Below are 18,106 nucleotides of genomic sequence, written 5' to 3' on the forward strand. Positions count from 1 at the left end.
AAGGTATTAGAGTCAGAGAAATAATAATAATAATTAAAATGTACCAGGAGACTTCCATGTTTCAGACTATGAAACATGTTATGTTATATGAGCATTCTATCTCTAAACACTTTACATGGATTAAAGCATTTGCTCTTCACAAATAGCCACATGACAAAATGATGTGTTTATCCCCATTTCACAGATGAGGAGGGTGAAGCACAGAGAATTTCACTCAACCAAGTTTATTTACCTAGTAATAGGTAGAACAGGATGCTTATCATGACATTTTACTGATTCCTGAAGAAGCAGTACAATTTATGGATTAATTTTCATTATTTCCTGATTAACTTTGAAGTAATAAAATAGGGAAATGTGACAGGAGAAGATTTTGGTTGAGTCCCAACTGAGTCATATACCCACTATGTGACTGGCTTAATTATCCTATGGAGTATCAAAGTTCTCATTTCTAAAATATATGGCAGCTTCTATGAGAATTTAGTTATAAAATGGTACATGGTATTGAGGAAGAGCTCAATACACAATTGTACCACTTTTAAATATCTTCTTTGAAAAAGATCTCTTTGATTCAAGGCTCTTGGATATATTTTTTGGACTCTAAAAAGTTGTATGTAGATATGCATGTATACATATACTTCCACTTATCTAACGAAAAGGACTATTCCAGGATCTTTCTATTGATAAGATTAAGAAAGAAAAAGATGTAATCCTGTAGCATTATATTTTTAACAAGAAATATGACCAAATATTCTGAAGATGTTTTACAGTACAAGAAATCTCTTTAATTATTTGAATTCAACCTCACAGGAAATAATTTTAGATGTAAAATTGCATTGCAGATGTAAATAATAATAGCAAAAAAGACTCTAAGCTGTGGTAATAACTTTGATAGTTTTTTGAAATTTATGTGTGTATGTGTCTGTGAAAGAGAAAATGAGAGGGTGGGGAAGAGAGAGACGTCATCAGAGGTGTTCTTCAAGTTATTAAACTCAAAGAAATTATTTAATTTTTGACCTAATTGGTAGTGTACTGAATTGTTTAGGGAGTTGTAAATTTTGTGTTTGATTTTGTACATGCCTGAAAGAAATATATGCAATTGTCATTTCTATTGCAAATCAAAAATAATAAAGTTGGTCCTGTTTTATGGGAAATGAGTGCAGTGTGTGCTGTTTCTTTATGGCCTTTATATTTCTGGTTGGCCAAAAGCATCCTGTATTTCATGCCTTACAGCTGTCAGCCTAGAAAGAACTGAGAAGAATGACAGAATAAATGTGCATTGCGTCTGGAATATGTGTCCTTTTGCTTGAAAAGGTGAACCTGGGTTAAAATATCTTGTCCTTTTGTAATGAAGAGCTCAGAATATGTCTTTTTACAATACCTAGACATCCTCTTTAGAGAAAAGCCATTTCTTCCAGAGAGGCTCTACAAAAACAGTCCAAAGAATTAGATACTGATGAAAGTTGAAAATAAATCAGGGAAAACTGAAAAAAACTGAGAAAAAATCCAGAAAGCACAGAAGAACTAAGGTTGAAAAACTGTTCTCATTTACCTGTTTTCAAATTTAAAACATCATACATCTGAAAAGGTGAAGAGAGTTTGCCTAGTTTCATAGCTTATAAATTTATGCTGGAAGCCTTGTTGTACAAATGTTTTCTTAAAATGACATGTTTTTCCCCAAAGAGCCTTATATTACTTCCCAATATTTACAAATAAATATAAATTAAAATTTGACTTTGAGTAAAATAAAAACCCAGTATTCAAAGAGATCAGTTTCCATTTTCATCCTCAGCTTGGGCATTTAAGTCAACTTTATTAAAAATTTCTTTTTTTTTCTTCCTAAACCCAGTTTGAAAATCACCCATTGCTTTAGTCTATTTTTGCTGCTTTAACAAAATATCTGAGCCTGGGTAAAGTATAAAGAACAGCAATTTGTTTTCTTACAATCCTGGAGGCTGAGAAGTTTAAAATCAAAGTGATGGCATGTGGTGTCATCAGAAGTGGACCTTCTTGCTGTTCCTCTAGAAGGAACAAACACTGCGTCCTCAAATGGTAGACGAGTAGAAAAGCAAGTTAGCTGAATACTGCTTCAAGCTTCTTTTATAAGGATCTGAATCTTATTCACTAGGGAGGAGCCATCATGGCTTAATCATGATGACTCAAAGGTGCTACCTCTTAATACTATCACATTGACAACATCTAAATTTTGGTGCGGACAAATTCAAACCATAGAATGCATTTAGTATAAAGTTTCTCCTCAAGTAGTTATTAACACTAATATGCTGATTGACAGAAATCTTTAGATTTCAGCAAATATTTAGGTTTTGGGAATACTTTATATAGCAATCCTGATGAAAGACTGGCCTGCCTCTGTTTTAATACCACCAACAAGAAAATATTTAATAGTTGTATTTCATTAGTGAAAAATTTTAATCCTTGGAAAGCTCTGGTATTGTATTAAAATAAATTTTCAAGTCACTCTAAATTTTGCCTTGTGAAAAGAAAACTAATGTTTATTTTTCCAATTTTGAAATCTCAGTTCTACAACTCCCTGTGTTGTTTTTTAGAATTATGTCTACATTCTTTCCATGTCTCAAAATTATATTTACTGTATTTATATATTTTTAAAATGTCATCAGAAATATTTTTTTAAATGCCATCAGAGCTGTTTTTATGTAACTTTGCTCATATAATTTTAAAGAAGTTATATAGGGATGAAGTAAATACTTAATAAATTTCTAAAGAATGAAAAAGAATTTATTACATTTGAATTATTAATTTATGCCAATATTGACATTATTAAAACGCTCTCACATATGTTATTTACATCTCCTTTAATTCTTTGAAAACAGGTAATAACTACGTTTGCCAAGTTGCAAAGAGCTGTTCAAAGCAGAGGCAGTCGAGTCACTTTTTCAGCAATAATTAGGTAGCATCAAGTCTAGAAACAGAATGTTAACTAATATTCCTTCAAGTATATCTATTCAAGATGTATAGATTTCAAACTGCTGCTATTTAATAAATAACTGTTATATGTAACAGTTATATGTGACAGTTATTGATTAAATAGCAGCTGTTTGAGAACTAGGTAGAATTGAGTATTCAGTAGGATGGTAGATTTGAATAAACAAGAGAAATAATTAGTAAACATAAATACAGATTGATAGAGATTATGTATTCTAAAGAACAGAGAGAAGATAGAGTGAATGGAGATTCATGGAGCCTCAGGGAAATGTGGGAAACCGTTAAGTGTACCAAATATGAAGAATAAGAGTATCAGAAGAAAGTGAGGGAGAAAAAGCATTAGAATGTATGTACGGATATACAGAGATACATCATAAAATGCTAAAAGTTAAATACAAGGAAAAACTCCAAAAGCAAAAAGAGAAAAAAAAAGGGCTCAGCACTAGAAAGTGGTGGAATAACGTATTCAAGGACCTCAAGGGAAAAAAAAAAAAAAAAAAAAAAAACAACTCACAATTCTACATCCAGCAAAGCTATCTTTCAAAAGTAAAGGTAAAAGACTTTCCTAAATAAATAAATAAATAAATAAATAAATAAAATAGAGATGTTATTGCTTTGAGACCTGCCTTACAAGAAATACTAAAAAAGTTATTCAGGCTAAAAGCAAATGACCCACACATGGTAAATCATCCACATGAAAAAGCAAAGGGCACTGGAAAAGGTAATTATGTCATTTCAGACAATATAAATATATATTTGTCTTTTTTTCTCCTAATTTTACAAAAGTAGTCATAGAAAATAATATGCATACAATATATTATTGTGTGTATTAGTCAGTTCTCATGCTGCTAATAAAGACATATCCGAGACTGGGTAATTTTTTAGGTGAAATACCTAATGCAGATGACAGAGGAATGGATGCAGCAAACCACCATGGCATGTCTATACCTGTGTAACAATCCTGCACGATCTGCACATGTACCCCAGAACTTGAGATATAATTAAAATGAAATATCAAAGAAGCAGCCACAAAAATATATAAATAAATAAATATTCTTTTTTAAAAAAAGGAAATGAGCTGCTATAAAGCAACTTGTACCCTTATAGCTACCTTGAAGATGGTAGGGCCACACTCAATGAACATCAGTGAAAAATGAAAAAAGTTTTCTACATATAGAATATTTGCCACAAAGCAAATATCAAAACTATCAGATGGGGCAATTAAAGCTTTGTGTTTTAAAAGTTTGTTTTGAAAATAATAACTTTTAAAATTAAATGTTTGTGCTATTGTGTTTTCATTTTTAAGTGATTTTTATCTGGCATTTGTTTTGGAATAATGTTCCCTCTTTTTAAATAATTTCTGTACCCAGTGCCTATATCAGGTGGAGATAATTTTTACCTTATTAAAATAATCTTGTCACAGCATATTGGCTCATAATAATAATAAACCATAAGGAAAAAAGTCTGGAAAAAAAAAAGAAAAAGTTTTAATGGACTCACCATTCTGCATGACTGGGGAGGCATCACAATCATGGTAGAAGGCAAAGGAGGAGAAAGGCATGGCTTACATGGTGGCAGGCAAACAAGAGCTTGTGCAGGGGAACTCCCATTTATAAAACCAGCAGATCTTGTGAGACTCATTCACCACCATGAGAACACTATGGGGGAACCACCTCCCATGATTTAATTCTATCCACCTGGCCCCACCTCTGACATACAGGGATTGTTTAAATTCAAGGTGACATTTGGGTGGGGATACAGCCAAACCATATCATTTGCCATGTAACATATGGAAATAAATATGTGTATAATATAGTGGCCATTAAGATCAAAGTTGTTTTGGGGTAAGGGAATGATGCCAGATGGTAACTCAAATCCATGGATACAAAGAAAACCAAAGATGAAAAATAAGAGGTTTAATATAACAAAAGCTATAAATATAAATTCGTTATTCTTCTTTCAGATTCCTTAGAAGACATAAAATTATATATATTAATAAATATAACAATGTATTGTTGACTTTGTTGCGTGACTAAGTTGAATATGAATAAATAAGGAGAGAAAAAGGCAGTCATGTTTCTATGCATAAGTTAAACAACACTGTAAACCAACTAGACCTAATAGACATCTATAGAACATGCCACTTAACAGCAACAGAGAAACATTCTAATCTGTCATATTTTCTCTTTCTCCATCAAAGGATGCAGAAACTTAATTTTCATGTTTTTTTCTTAATAATTTCAACTTTTATTTTAGATTCAGGGAGTACATGTGCAGTTTTGTTACATGAGTATGTTGTATGATGCTGAGGTTTGGGGTATGACTGATGTGGTCACTCAGGTAGTGAGCTTAATACCCAATAGTTAGTGTTTCAACCGTTGTTCCCCACCTTCCCTCCCTGCTTTAGTAGTCCCATGTTGATTGTTGTCATCTTTATGTCCAAATGTACCCAATGTTTATATGTGAGAACATGTGGTATTTGGTTTTCTGTTTCTGCATTAATTGGTTTAGTATAGTAGCCTCCCTGTTTAGCATACCTGCATCTCTGCTGCTGCAGAGGACATTATTTTTTTTCTCTTTCATGGATACATAGTATTCCATGGTGTATATATACCACATTTTCTTTATCCAATCCACTGCTGATGGTCACCTAGGCTGATTCTATGTGATTGCTCTTACAAATAGTGCTGCATGTATCTTTTTGATAGAATCATTTATTTTAATTTGGGTATATATCCAGTAATCAGATTGCTGGGTCACATGGTATTTCTGTTTTAAGTTCTCTGAGAATTCTCCAAACTGTTTTCCACAATGACTGAACTAATTTACATACCCAATAACAGTATATATTTGTTTCGTTTTCTCCATAATCTTACTAGCATCTATTGGGATTTTTTGTTTTTTGACTTTTTAACAATAAGGATGCAAGAAGTTTACACCAGTTTCATCCAGTGAGTCCAAATCTAGTTTCCTAAAACACCTGGTGACATACAGACCTTCTTTACCCCACTGCAGCTGAACTTCCAACTACCTGCATCTGCCTTTGAATGGAAGACCCAAGTGATTTATGACATGTCACTTACCACTGAGATTTTCCATTCTGTTTTTCATCCCCAGATATAACATTTTATCCCTGATAAGGGCTATGCATTTAAGAGTAATTTTATCTATGTTTAAAGTGATTAGATTAACTTGGGAATCAAACCAAGAAATAAAAACATTTATAGTGCCATTGTTTCCACAATTCTCCTTTATAAATCAATGCTCTCAAACACACACATTAACTTTTAGCAAATTATAAATACATTATGAATATTTATTTTTCTTATAAAATCTCAGTTTGAAATAAACATTTCAGGTTGTTTTGAAGGTTCCTGCACCAAATGTATTCAATCAAATATACATTCTGCTGTAACTCAGTGCTCAAGTGGACCATGTAAACAATACTATTTCAGCATGGCACGTAAGTACATTGTCAAATTCAAAACATTCTAAAACTGTAATAGTCTCAGCACCAAAAGCTCTATTATATAAATTTCTTTATGCATCGCTCTTCCCCTTTTAGAATGTCAGGTTTCTAAGAACAATGAACATATCTTATGTGAGCTCATACATTAAGCAGAACTTAATGTCATATTTAATTCAAATTGGTTAAATATATGTAAATGTACACAAAAAGAACAATATGTACGTTCTTTACACTATAATAATAGAAAAGTTAAAGATTTTATAATAATAGACAATTTTTATCTGAAATCTTAAAATTTTCTTATCTAAAATCTTAAAGTTTTGTGAATAGTATTCCCTGGAAATAGAAATCATTAACTGGTTAGGTGTTAGAATTTTTAGAAATTAATTTCTGTTCTTCTACAATTACCAAAATGGTCAGTGACACTTCCAGGTTACTCAGCAAAGGCTGCACTGCTTCTTTGAAACCCATGACCTGGAAATGCTTTGACAGCCTTTCTTAATCTCTCACCAAGTCAGTGGGTATCTAGGCATCATCTTCAGCGAGAAACTTTTCTTGATAATTCTAAATGTGGTTCTACTGTATTCTAGGAAGACCCTGAGTGTACCTCTATCAGACCACTTACCAGGACATATAGCAGTTTTCTTATATATTTTTCTTTTGTCCTTGACATTAGTTTTCCCTGTAAACTATTGGGTGGGGAGAAAAAAGAAATGGCATTTCTACTCTGAAAACATAGCAGTCTCAGGGCCACTGTAGAAGGAGTCAACAATTATTTATGGTATTAAACAGAATACATTCTGATACCAGCTCATTTACATAATTCATCTACAGTGCCACTAGATGATATTACGTGTGCATTTGTGTTCATTGGGTGCGCGTGCACACACACACACACACACACACACACAGACACACACACAGGGCTATATAGACACAGAGGTGACATTGAAAGTTAAGTAGTATTCAAAGCCATGGTATGTGTCCATCATTATCTGCTATCTGCACTGTAATACACTAGTCACCATTAATTCTCACAGCAGCCATCATAATTTGATATACTTTCATAGAAATATGTATAATCTTGCAAGAAGACATTTTTGATACACAAAGTTGATTTGGGTACTTATATTTTGATACATTTGTTAGAAAAACTCATTACATTGATGTCACACTTCAGAGAAATAAGCTTCATTAGACTTTCATTTGCAGTTGGAAACCTCAGAAAGAACTACTGAAAATATTTTCAAGACAAAGTAAGATAGACTCAAATTAGTCATACCAACTTTTTATGGCTTCATAGTGCCCATCTGTGAAAAATTATGGCTCATAAGAAATGAAAATGAGTTAGTTACAGAGTAAAGGAATACTAATCAAATATTCCAAAAATAAGAGCAAAATCTCTGAGCATTAATTTATTTACAGCATGAATAATTTAATATCTACCTCAGATTTCATTACAAGTCATGGTCAATTAACTAATTCAGTAACAATGTGCAAATAATGGATAATTTCTATGCACAGGATAAAACTTGAAGAATTAATGTAATATCAAAGGAATTTTAAATAATGGATTGTTTCCCAAACATTTCTGACAATAAAATATATTATTATTATGAAAATGTAGGATAATTTTTGTCTTTTTAACTTTATAACCTGCATTGAATATAAATATTGTCCATAGAATTTTCTTACACATTCTGCAAAAAGTTAGAACGATAACAATAAACTCATTTGTCTAAATTATATTTTGTTGTAACTACCTATTTACATAATAATGGGAGCCAATATTCGGCATACAATGTATGAAACAGCGTTCTGAGTGGTTTTCTTTATAAATTCATTAGATTCCTACAATAACGCATTAATATATATATTATTCCAGTACTATTTCAGTTTGAAGCTCAGAAATGGAGGCACAGAGAAGATACAAACATGCTGAAGTTCACAAAATAAATGGCTAGCACAAACTCAGTCTGACTTTAAGGTATGCCATTGAAAATATTAGACTACATGGATCAACTCAACACCTTTACTTAGAATAGAAATAATAATAATAAATATATGGTAATATGCTCATTAACATTAAGAGATACTTTCAAATGGGCGGTCACTGTAATGGGCAATTATCACTCTACTGAAGAGCTAATCTGTCCATTTTGAAACTTCATTATTTCCTAAGTGGAACTCAGGAACTATGACCATTATTTCCTAAGTGGCACCTGGGAAAGATATCTGTTTAGCTGAGTTTGAATCTCTGACCTCTAAGAAACACAAGTGCTAATTTCTTTGTCTTTTACGCCCAGCAGAAATTAGCAATGAAGTAACTGGAGCAAGGAATGTTTAGAAAGTTAGTAAGACCTACATTTGAATCCTGGCATCATCGCTTGGTAACTGAAATTTATGTAGAACTTCTTTTTTTAATATCTCTCTGCTTCAATCTTATTTTGCTAAGTGGGGATAATTATACCTAATTTATGGTGTGAAAATTATGTGAATTGCTTAAGTAACTCTGCCGAGTATGGGATCTAGCTAAACACATTTTAGTTTGGTGTTCAATATAATTTAGTTTTCTCCACATATAAAGGAAATATTTGGGGAAGATAAAAAATATTTTGTTTCACTCTTTAAATCTTGCAATTATGAAAAAATCATAAAATGTAATTATTTGCCACAATAGGACAAGACAACTGTGGCTCGATTTTTAACATTTTTGATTTACAATATGGTCTTTGTTACATAATTGATACAATAACTTAAAATGAGTAAAAAAATAATTTCCCTGTTTGTTTAGTTTTTATCCTTTTAAAATTAATACGTAAACTCATTCAGAAAAAAATCAATGGGTTGCTACTGGAAAAAGAAAGTGCCTATTAAATGTTCATTTGAACTATAGCTTCAAAGCAGAATGGAGTTAATTTGCTAGTTAATTCTTTTTTTATCTACCTTAACCCTCAAGGAACTTTGTAACCAAGAACTCAGTATTTTGTGGAAGTTTATTTGTCCATAACAGGTAAATATATCTCTTATGCTTTCAACATAACTGTAGCTAAGAGCAGTTTGCCCAGTCATTCTCTCTAATAACTTGTGCCTCAATAAACTAATCCCAAGAGCCTGCAGGAGAGAAAATGTGTCTCCTCTCGGTGGCATTACCGAGCCTCAGAGGAATTCTTAGTGAAGAGGCCCGTGATTCCTGCTGAGAATACCTGCCTTCCTCATAGAGCAAAATTACAAGTCCTGAAAAGAAATGCCTTACATACTAGATTGAATTTCTTCATCATTGTGTATAATTAACTGATGTTTCTGCCAAAGTGGCAAGTAGAAAATCAAATGCCATGTATTGAACCGTAAAAGCACTCTACCTTGGACAATACCATATATTGGGGCACTCGTCCAAAAAATTCAATTTAAAATATATGCACACACGCATACACACACATAGAGTAAGTGAGAGAAAAAGAGAGAGAGAGGGAAAGAATAAGAAGTATCTGTTTTTACTTCTAGAAAATGGGATTTTTTTTTTTTTTTGGCTTTTGTACTTTTCCACAGGATATGTGACTAATATCCAGATTGATTATTACATATATCTAGAGCCCTAATTAGACTCAGTACATTCTACTAAAATTTACACCAACAGAAATAGAAGAATATATAATTCAGGTTAGAATAGAATTTAAGAACATGGGCTTTGGGGTAGAAACTATTAGGTGTATGTCTCATTTTGTCTTTCATAAAGTGTTTAAATATAGCAAGTTATTCAACCTACACAAATCTCAACTTCATGTTGTATACAATAATTATATCTCATAGTTTTCTTATAAACTATATGATTATGTAATTAGCTCAATGTCTTTCACAGAATGAACATTCAATAATTATTAGCTATTCGATTTTAGAAGGAAGGAGAATAGAAAACCTCTTTGGAGGTAATATACCCTGTAAACTGATTGAGCCAGAACGGCCATACAAAAATGTTAGGAAAGGCTTTCAAGAAAATAGAACCAATATTGGCAAAGGCTAAGAGAAAGGTTTATGGTGAATGTATGCAAAATACAAAGATTATAATTAGGTTAGATTGTAGAGTGTACGCATAGTTTCTAACATAATGTGGCATATTGTTCTATCAGTTACCAAAAGACATATTAAAATTCTTCAGTGTGATTCTGTATTTGTCTATTTCTCATGCTCTTTCTATTTTGTCTTGTGTATTCTGAGCTTATATTTTTAGAAGCATATATTTTAGTGTTTTTATATCTTCTTTGTTTGTTTAACCACCACCATTATATATTGGAAGAATTTTTCAATTGCTTTATTCTTTACATGCATTGAACTATGAAAGATGTCTCAGTAAATTTAGAAAGAATTGGAATCATACAAGCAAATGAACTCTGAAAAATATTAAGTTAAATTAGAAACCGGTATTGAAAATATATCTGGAAAATTCTCAAATATTTGGAAAATAAATCCCATATTCTTAAGTAATCCATGAGTAAAATATTAAATATCAAATAGTAAAAATATTTGAAAGCTGAACATTTTTAAAACCAAATAAATGCATAGAAATAATGGAAAACATAAAGATAAATAAAATATGTGCATGTTCTATACAGAGAAAATGACCAAAAATTATAATACACATAAAGAAAATTAGAACATGTTAAGTCCTTGTATCAGAAGGATCAATATTGTTGAGATGCCAACTTTCACCAAATTGATCTTTAGATCCAATATTATTTCAATCAAAATCTCAGGAGGCCTTTTTACAGAAACTGCTATAAAAAAGCAAACAACCCTGACAAACCAAAACAGTCTCTATATCAAAGCTGGAGGACTCACATAATCAGATTTTAAAACTTATATAGTATTGACATATAATTGATGTAGAGATCAATGGAACTGAAAAACAGAGTGCAGAAATAGATCCGCACATATGTGTCCTATTGATTTTCAAAGATGCTCCTAAGGTAATTTTATGTACAAAAGACAGTCCCTTCTATTAATGGTACTTTTACAATGGTACATTCATAGATTTCAAAGAAAGAGAGTAATATGTCACATATTTTCCAATCAAAATAAAATTATGTTTAAATTCTAGATTGTAATTCAGTGTTTGAAAATAGAAACATAATTCTAAATAACACTTCAGCCAAAGAAAATATTGGATTTAGAATATTAATATGAACCTTACTGTAAGTTCTCTGGTAATGATCTAGGGAAATATTAAAAAAAAAAACTTTTTAAGGCAAACCTAACTGTATCCAGTTAAAAAATAAAGCATCTTAAACATATGCTAAGATATTTCATGTTTCTGTCATAATTTACTTTTCTCTTGATTCATACTAAATACTAAGAGTTTAGAATTAAGCTATCATCTCTGAAAAAGGGAAAGTTTAGTCTTTCAGTTTAGGAAAACATTTGATTGGTAGATAAAAGCATTCTAGATTATCCTTCCTTTGGCAGATAATTGAGTGTCTAGTATACTTAGTTGGAGTCAAGGCTATTTTACAATTGAATATGGTGCTTACTGTATAACCTATAGCAATTAACTTTAACTCATCTCTATTTCAATGTATCCCTTTTTCTAAAATTAGTGATAGATTCTGCAAGTGTTATAAGGTTATTTCTAACATAAATGTGACTGTAGGTGGGAAAAGACTTGGTGGGCTCAGAGTAATGGTATACACATAAGCACTAATCATTTGTATAAAATTGTCATATAAAAATAATGTGTGAATGTAAGTTAGAACAATTAGCTTTTATTGTGGAGTACCACGAATTAACAGAAATCAAAGCCATCCTGCTGCCATTCTTCCAATCTCTGGGGTAAAAACTGTCCAATTTAATCTAATAACAAGGATAAGGGAGTTTGCTTAAGGAAAATTATAAAATATACATATTTTTAAACTTCCATAGTGATCTGTATATACTTCATAAAAGATTTATATCTATATATCTATATTTTAGTAACTGTATATTTACATATGACATATATAGAAACATTAACATTTGATGTAAACTAAAATGGTTTATAAAAATGAAACAATTAGAAGAAAGGTACCTACAAAGTATAGTAGAGAACACCAGAGAACTACTGGAGCTCGTATCTAATGCAACTCTCTGCCTTCTATAGAGCCTAACTCAGTGCCTGGCAGTTCATGGGTTTTGAGAAATTGTTCAGGAATAAATGAATGAATAAACTTAATCTCACAGCATTGTTAGCAAAAACGCTTGTGACAAGCTTTAACTCCAAAAATGCCATACAGAGAACATGCACTCACTATGTGACATTTGAAAAAATATATTTCCTTACTGTATGGTTAGAATAATTTGATGATTCTATGGCAGGCAGATAGATACTCAAAAAGTAAGTACAGAGAGAAGAGAAATAGGGAGGTATGAGGCAAAATAATTTAAAATGGCCCCACAATATTAAGAGGCAAGAATATCTTAGGACCAACATCTTCAGAAAATATTAATATTGCTGCAAACCACTAAAATTCCACTTAAGCATTCAACAGTGGATACTGTTGAATGGTAACTAAATATTTTTAATTATACTGTTGAATGGTAACTAACAATGGTAACTAAATATTTAAGCTTAGAAAATGATGATGGGTTAGAGCTTGTTTATTTGTGTTTCCTACATGAAATTCACATATCTTGGAGGATTTACACTGATAATGGAGACTTTCATCGGAAAAAATTGCAGTGCTGTGAAACAGTATGTTAGGAAAACCTATAAATAAATCATTAAGTAGAATCTCTACATTTCTAATAATATATCTGCATAAAAATAAACATATCTGAGTGAGGAATCTTCATATTTTCACCATGCTTTTTCCCCCCTTTCGTATAACATTAGAATAACAAAAATTGGTGAAGATTCTTTTAATCTGACATATATGTTACTAGAAATTCTAACAGATTTATATATAATTAACAGAAAATGTTAAAAGTCAATGTGCAGAAGATCTTGACTTGGGCTAATATGATCTGTGTTGTTTCTTTCAAGCAGCTTATCTGAAAATACCATCTGTATCTGTCATAAGGGTATAACTTGAGTTCTTTTAAATTATCACGTATTTATTTTTATTTGCCATTCATTAGTGGCCCTTTCCAAAATCTCCAAAAAAAATCATAGAACTTAATTTCTTTTCTTCTTGTTTGTTGTCCATAGAGTATCAAACATTTTTCCAAAATTTGTGCACTGTATAATTCTATCATCATACATCTATTTCACTGATCACAATAACACTGTTTCTTATACATAGAGAAATTTCTAAAATGTCCCATCTTACTGAACAGAATCTCCCACTTTCATCCATAAAAAAGTCACACTTTCAAGCAGACTGATGCTTATCCAAAGGAAGCTTAAACTTGAATAACAGCAGAGTCAGTGCTTCACTTTCTGATGGAAAAATGTGTGGACTCTCCTATCAATTTGGTTTTTATAAAGTCTATTTGATAAATCTAACAATTCAACCAAATTCATTAATTACTAGATTATAAAATAATTTAGAACATTAGGAAAATGATCATTTTTTTTCATTCATTTGAAGCATGTGTTAAGTGATATAACACGGTTGTAGCTACAATTTGAATATATAATGGTCTCATCTTCAAAAATCTTATACAGTGGAACAGAAGATACCGCAGTAACTTATGAAAGTTCTATTAAAAATAAAATAAAATAAAATAAAATAAAATAAAAATAAAGTACTATGAAAAGGAGTAAAAGAATAGATAGGGAAATTACCTTAAAAAACTTCATGTTTGCCACTAAGCAAGAATATTTTGAAGCAGTTTACTTCATTCATTCTACAGATCTACTGAATTAATTCTTTAGTTGATTTTGAAATTAGACATATGTTTAGACTGTGCATGCTCTTTTATTGAACTATCAACATAGTTTTAACATATTTATAAATTACAAATAATATACAATGTATATATGCTTCATTTATTGCTGCTGTAATATTTTATACAAACTGTATCTTTATGTTTCTGTGTGTAGGTGTATTACAAACCTCCTCCTAGTTTTAAAGTTTAGTTGGCAAATAGAATGTATAATGAAATAAAAATAAATATTTATGGATATGGAAGTGAAAGAGAAAGAATGGTGGAGAAATAATATAAGGCTAAATGTAAATAAATGGATATCATAAACTCTTACATGGCACAAAGATAAGGTATAAATGGCTTTAAATTCCCTAATAGCCACATCAAAGTGTCATGTGATCATTTAAAAGAACTATTAAATGTAGAAGGAAAACAAGACATAACAAGGCAGAAATCTCAATTGCTTAGAAAAAGCATAAATGTACTTTTATCATGCATGTAGATTAAGTTGTTATTAAATTAAATGATGAATATGACAAATTTTACAGATAGTGTTACTCTTCTATATAATAATGAAAGCATCTGCTGACTTATATGTTGTAACTTAAATAGAAAGCATTTATTCATGTATTCAACCATTCATTCAACAAATATTAAAAGAATGCATACTATGATACCAGGTGCTATTCTATGCGCTAAGGATACTTAAAGCTCCTGCTCCATTCTAGTGAAAGAAAACAGACAGTAAACAATAAAATAATTACATGCCAGATAGTAAGAGTTCTATAAATAAAAATAGATCAAGTGGAAAGAGAAGAAAGTGTGTGTTAGAGCACATTATTATACTGGTCTGTTAGGGATGTCATCATTGATAAGAGAACATTGGAATCAACAGGACAATTGAGACATATATAAACAGAGAAAAAGCCACATAAATGTTTGGGTTAAATTGTTTCAAGCAGAGGTAAGATGTTAAATATTTTTAGACCATTAACCAATGGCTAAGATAATACTATGTTCCAAGAGCTATAATTGATAATCTTGTATATTTTATGTAATTTATACTTCTCAGCACCCTCAGAGAGATGCACACTTATAATCACTTTTTTTATAGTTGAGAATACTGGCACTTATAGAATGGAAGAGACATATCTGATAGAAATAACGAAGTGGATCTCCTATATACCTAGTTCAAAAGCTGGTGATAGCCTTTAGGCAGATAACTGATTTTCAAACAAAGGTTTCAATACAGACAGTCTATCTATAGAAAGTTGTGTATGAAACTACTAAAGATTGCTTAAAAAGCAAATGATTTAATTCATACCTACAATGATACACATAAAAGAGATAAAACATTTCACATGTCTCTCAATGGGTAGAGAAATTGAATGCTCATTTTAAAAATTAGAATAAGAACACCTATGTGAAAGCTACTACAGATGTGATTCAAATTAGAAGTGTTTATCCTTGTCATAAGTCTTTTTAGTCAATGTTTTATACATTATTCCTATAGGCTGAAAGGTTTTATTATTTTGTTACATATTATTTTGTAATTACAGGAGGGTTATCTTTTCCTTGTCTTTGCTTTAAAAATTATTTAGAATACAATGAAAACTAATAAATTGAAGTAGCACAACTTAAATTACCACACTGATTATTGGCTTGGACTTAATTTTTTTCACCTATTCTGTAGACAAATACATATATATATATAATATATATATATACACACACAATGTGTACAAATAGTATATATAATCTATATATTATATACGTATAGATGTATATATAATGTATATATTTTCTGCATATATAATGTATATGTTATATATAATTGTGTGTGTATATATATATATATATAAAATGCAGTTTCAAAAAAAAACTAAGACTGATTTGATCTGAATGTTATATTTACTGATCCTTCTTAGAGAATAAATTTTAGAGTTAAGAAGCAGACCTAAAACAAATATTACACAGCCATAACACTCTGGCTCTACACATTCAGCTTAAAAGCAGGAATTATTTTGGTACTTCCGTGATTAGTGTTCTTTTAAAAGAAAATAATTACTTTACCAGAATAGAGTGAATTTACAAACTACAATCAATAATAGGTCCATGAAAATATGTATATGGAAAAATTATAAAACTGCACTGAAGACATAATTTAAAAACCTAAGGAAATTGAGAGTAATAATATCACTATGGATTATGAAATAGGAAGTGTCATTATTGAATATAAATTGCCACTAAATTCAGAGTCTCCCCAAGTTAATCTATAAATTAAATGTAATGGCAGGCAAAATTCCAATAGGAATTCTTATGAAACTAGAAAAGATAATCAAAGTACTTATACAGTACAGCAATGGGCGAGAATGCATTAGACAGTTTTGCCAAAAATAAGTAGAATAAATTTTATAATCAGATGTAAATATATATGATAAATCTATTAAATCAGTGTAGTTATGGGAAAGGGATAGACACATTAAGCAACGACATAGAATAAAGAATTCAAAAGCGGACTCACTTACGTAGGAAAATAAAGAATAGCAAAGAAAATTCTACAGATGATTGGGAGAGAATAAATCAATGGTATGTTTGATATCTAAATGGGGGGGAAAATGTCCCTAACTCACACCTTATTGAAAAAATCAATTCCAGGTAAAGACAAAAAATAAAGTTTAAATATGTAAATATTTTCTAAAAAATACATAAGAATATGTATAGGCGGTTAATGAACTAGGAGAGCTGATCATTTGAGAGTGGCCATTGGTGACTTGGGTTTGGATTATTGGGTTTGGGGAACTGGGGTTTCTATGGACACACATATAAAACAGACATGCATTTATGTGAAATATAAAAATCATAGTATAAATTTGATTTAGCATCCCTCTTCTTTTTCATTTAGCAGTGCTATATGATGTTTCTTGGGTATTTAAGTATTATTTGAAAAAATTATTTTAACAAAATTTATGTAATCAGACATTCTGGACAATGCTGTTACTTCCAGATTTTTACTGTTATAAATACTGTAGTGATGAGAGATTTGTATGGATACTTTTTTATTGTATTTCTATTAATTTCCTTAGAATGGACTCTTGAAAATGAATTGATAAATCGAATCATTCTGCAAGTTCTTGATCTATATTATTATTTATAAAATTTGTATTAATTTATAATTCAATTAGCAACATGTAATAATTTCCCCAACTCAGCTCTATCAGACTTAGACACTCATTTGTTGATTTGTTTTTATTGTTGTTATTGTTATGCTGTTTGTTTGATCAATTTCAGAAAATAGAACTTTTTTTGTGAAACTCACTTAAATGTTAGTATTTTAGCGTTTTACAATAACTTTATTCATTTGTTTTTTTCTCTTAAAACTTTATTAGTGTTACAAAGATCCTCTTATTACTAAAAGCTATTAAAGTTGCATTTTTTCTAAGATATTTGATTCCTATTTTTTCAAAATTTCACTCTTAAGAAAATTTGAAATGTTTTTGATACAAAGTGAGATAAAGACCAAGATATTTATATTTTTGTTCAATAATCTCCTTTCCCTATTGATTTAATATTAAGCAAGTTCAACAATATGGAAAAGCTGAAAATGAATTGTGACCTTCTATGAAATCACAGTTGTATAAATTCACATATTTTTGGTATAGGTTCGCATGTAACCAGAAGCTTTTAAAATTATACTAAGATTTTCTCTTCTCACAAAACAGACTTTTGTCCACAAAGTGCCAACATTTAGAACATGTTCTGGTCAATAGAAATATAGCAACAAAGTTCTTTTCAAATAAGCCTTCATTGTTAAATGATCAACAGCCTCAGATAACT

The sequence above is a fragment of the Saimiri boliviensis genome, chromosome 1 (genome assembly GCF_048565385.1).
Source record: "Saimiri boliviensis isolate mSaiBol1 chromosome 1, mSaiBol1.pri, whole genome shotgun sequence".
NCBI classification, from domain to species: Eukaryota; Metazoa; Chordata; class Mammalia; order Primates; family Cebidae; genus Saimiri; species Saimiri boliviensis.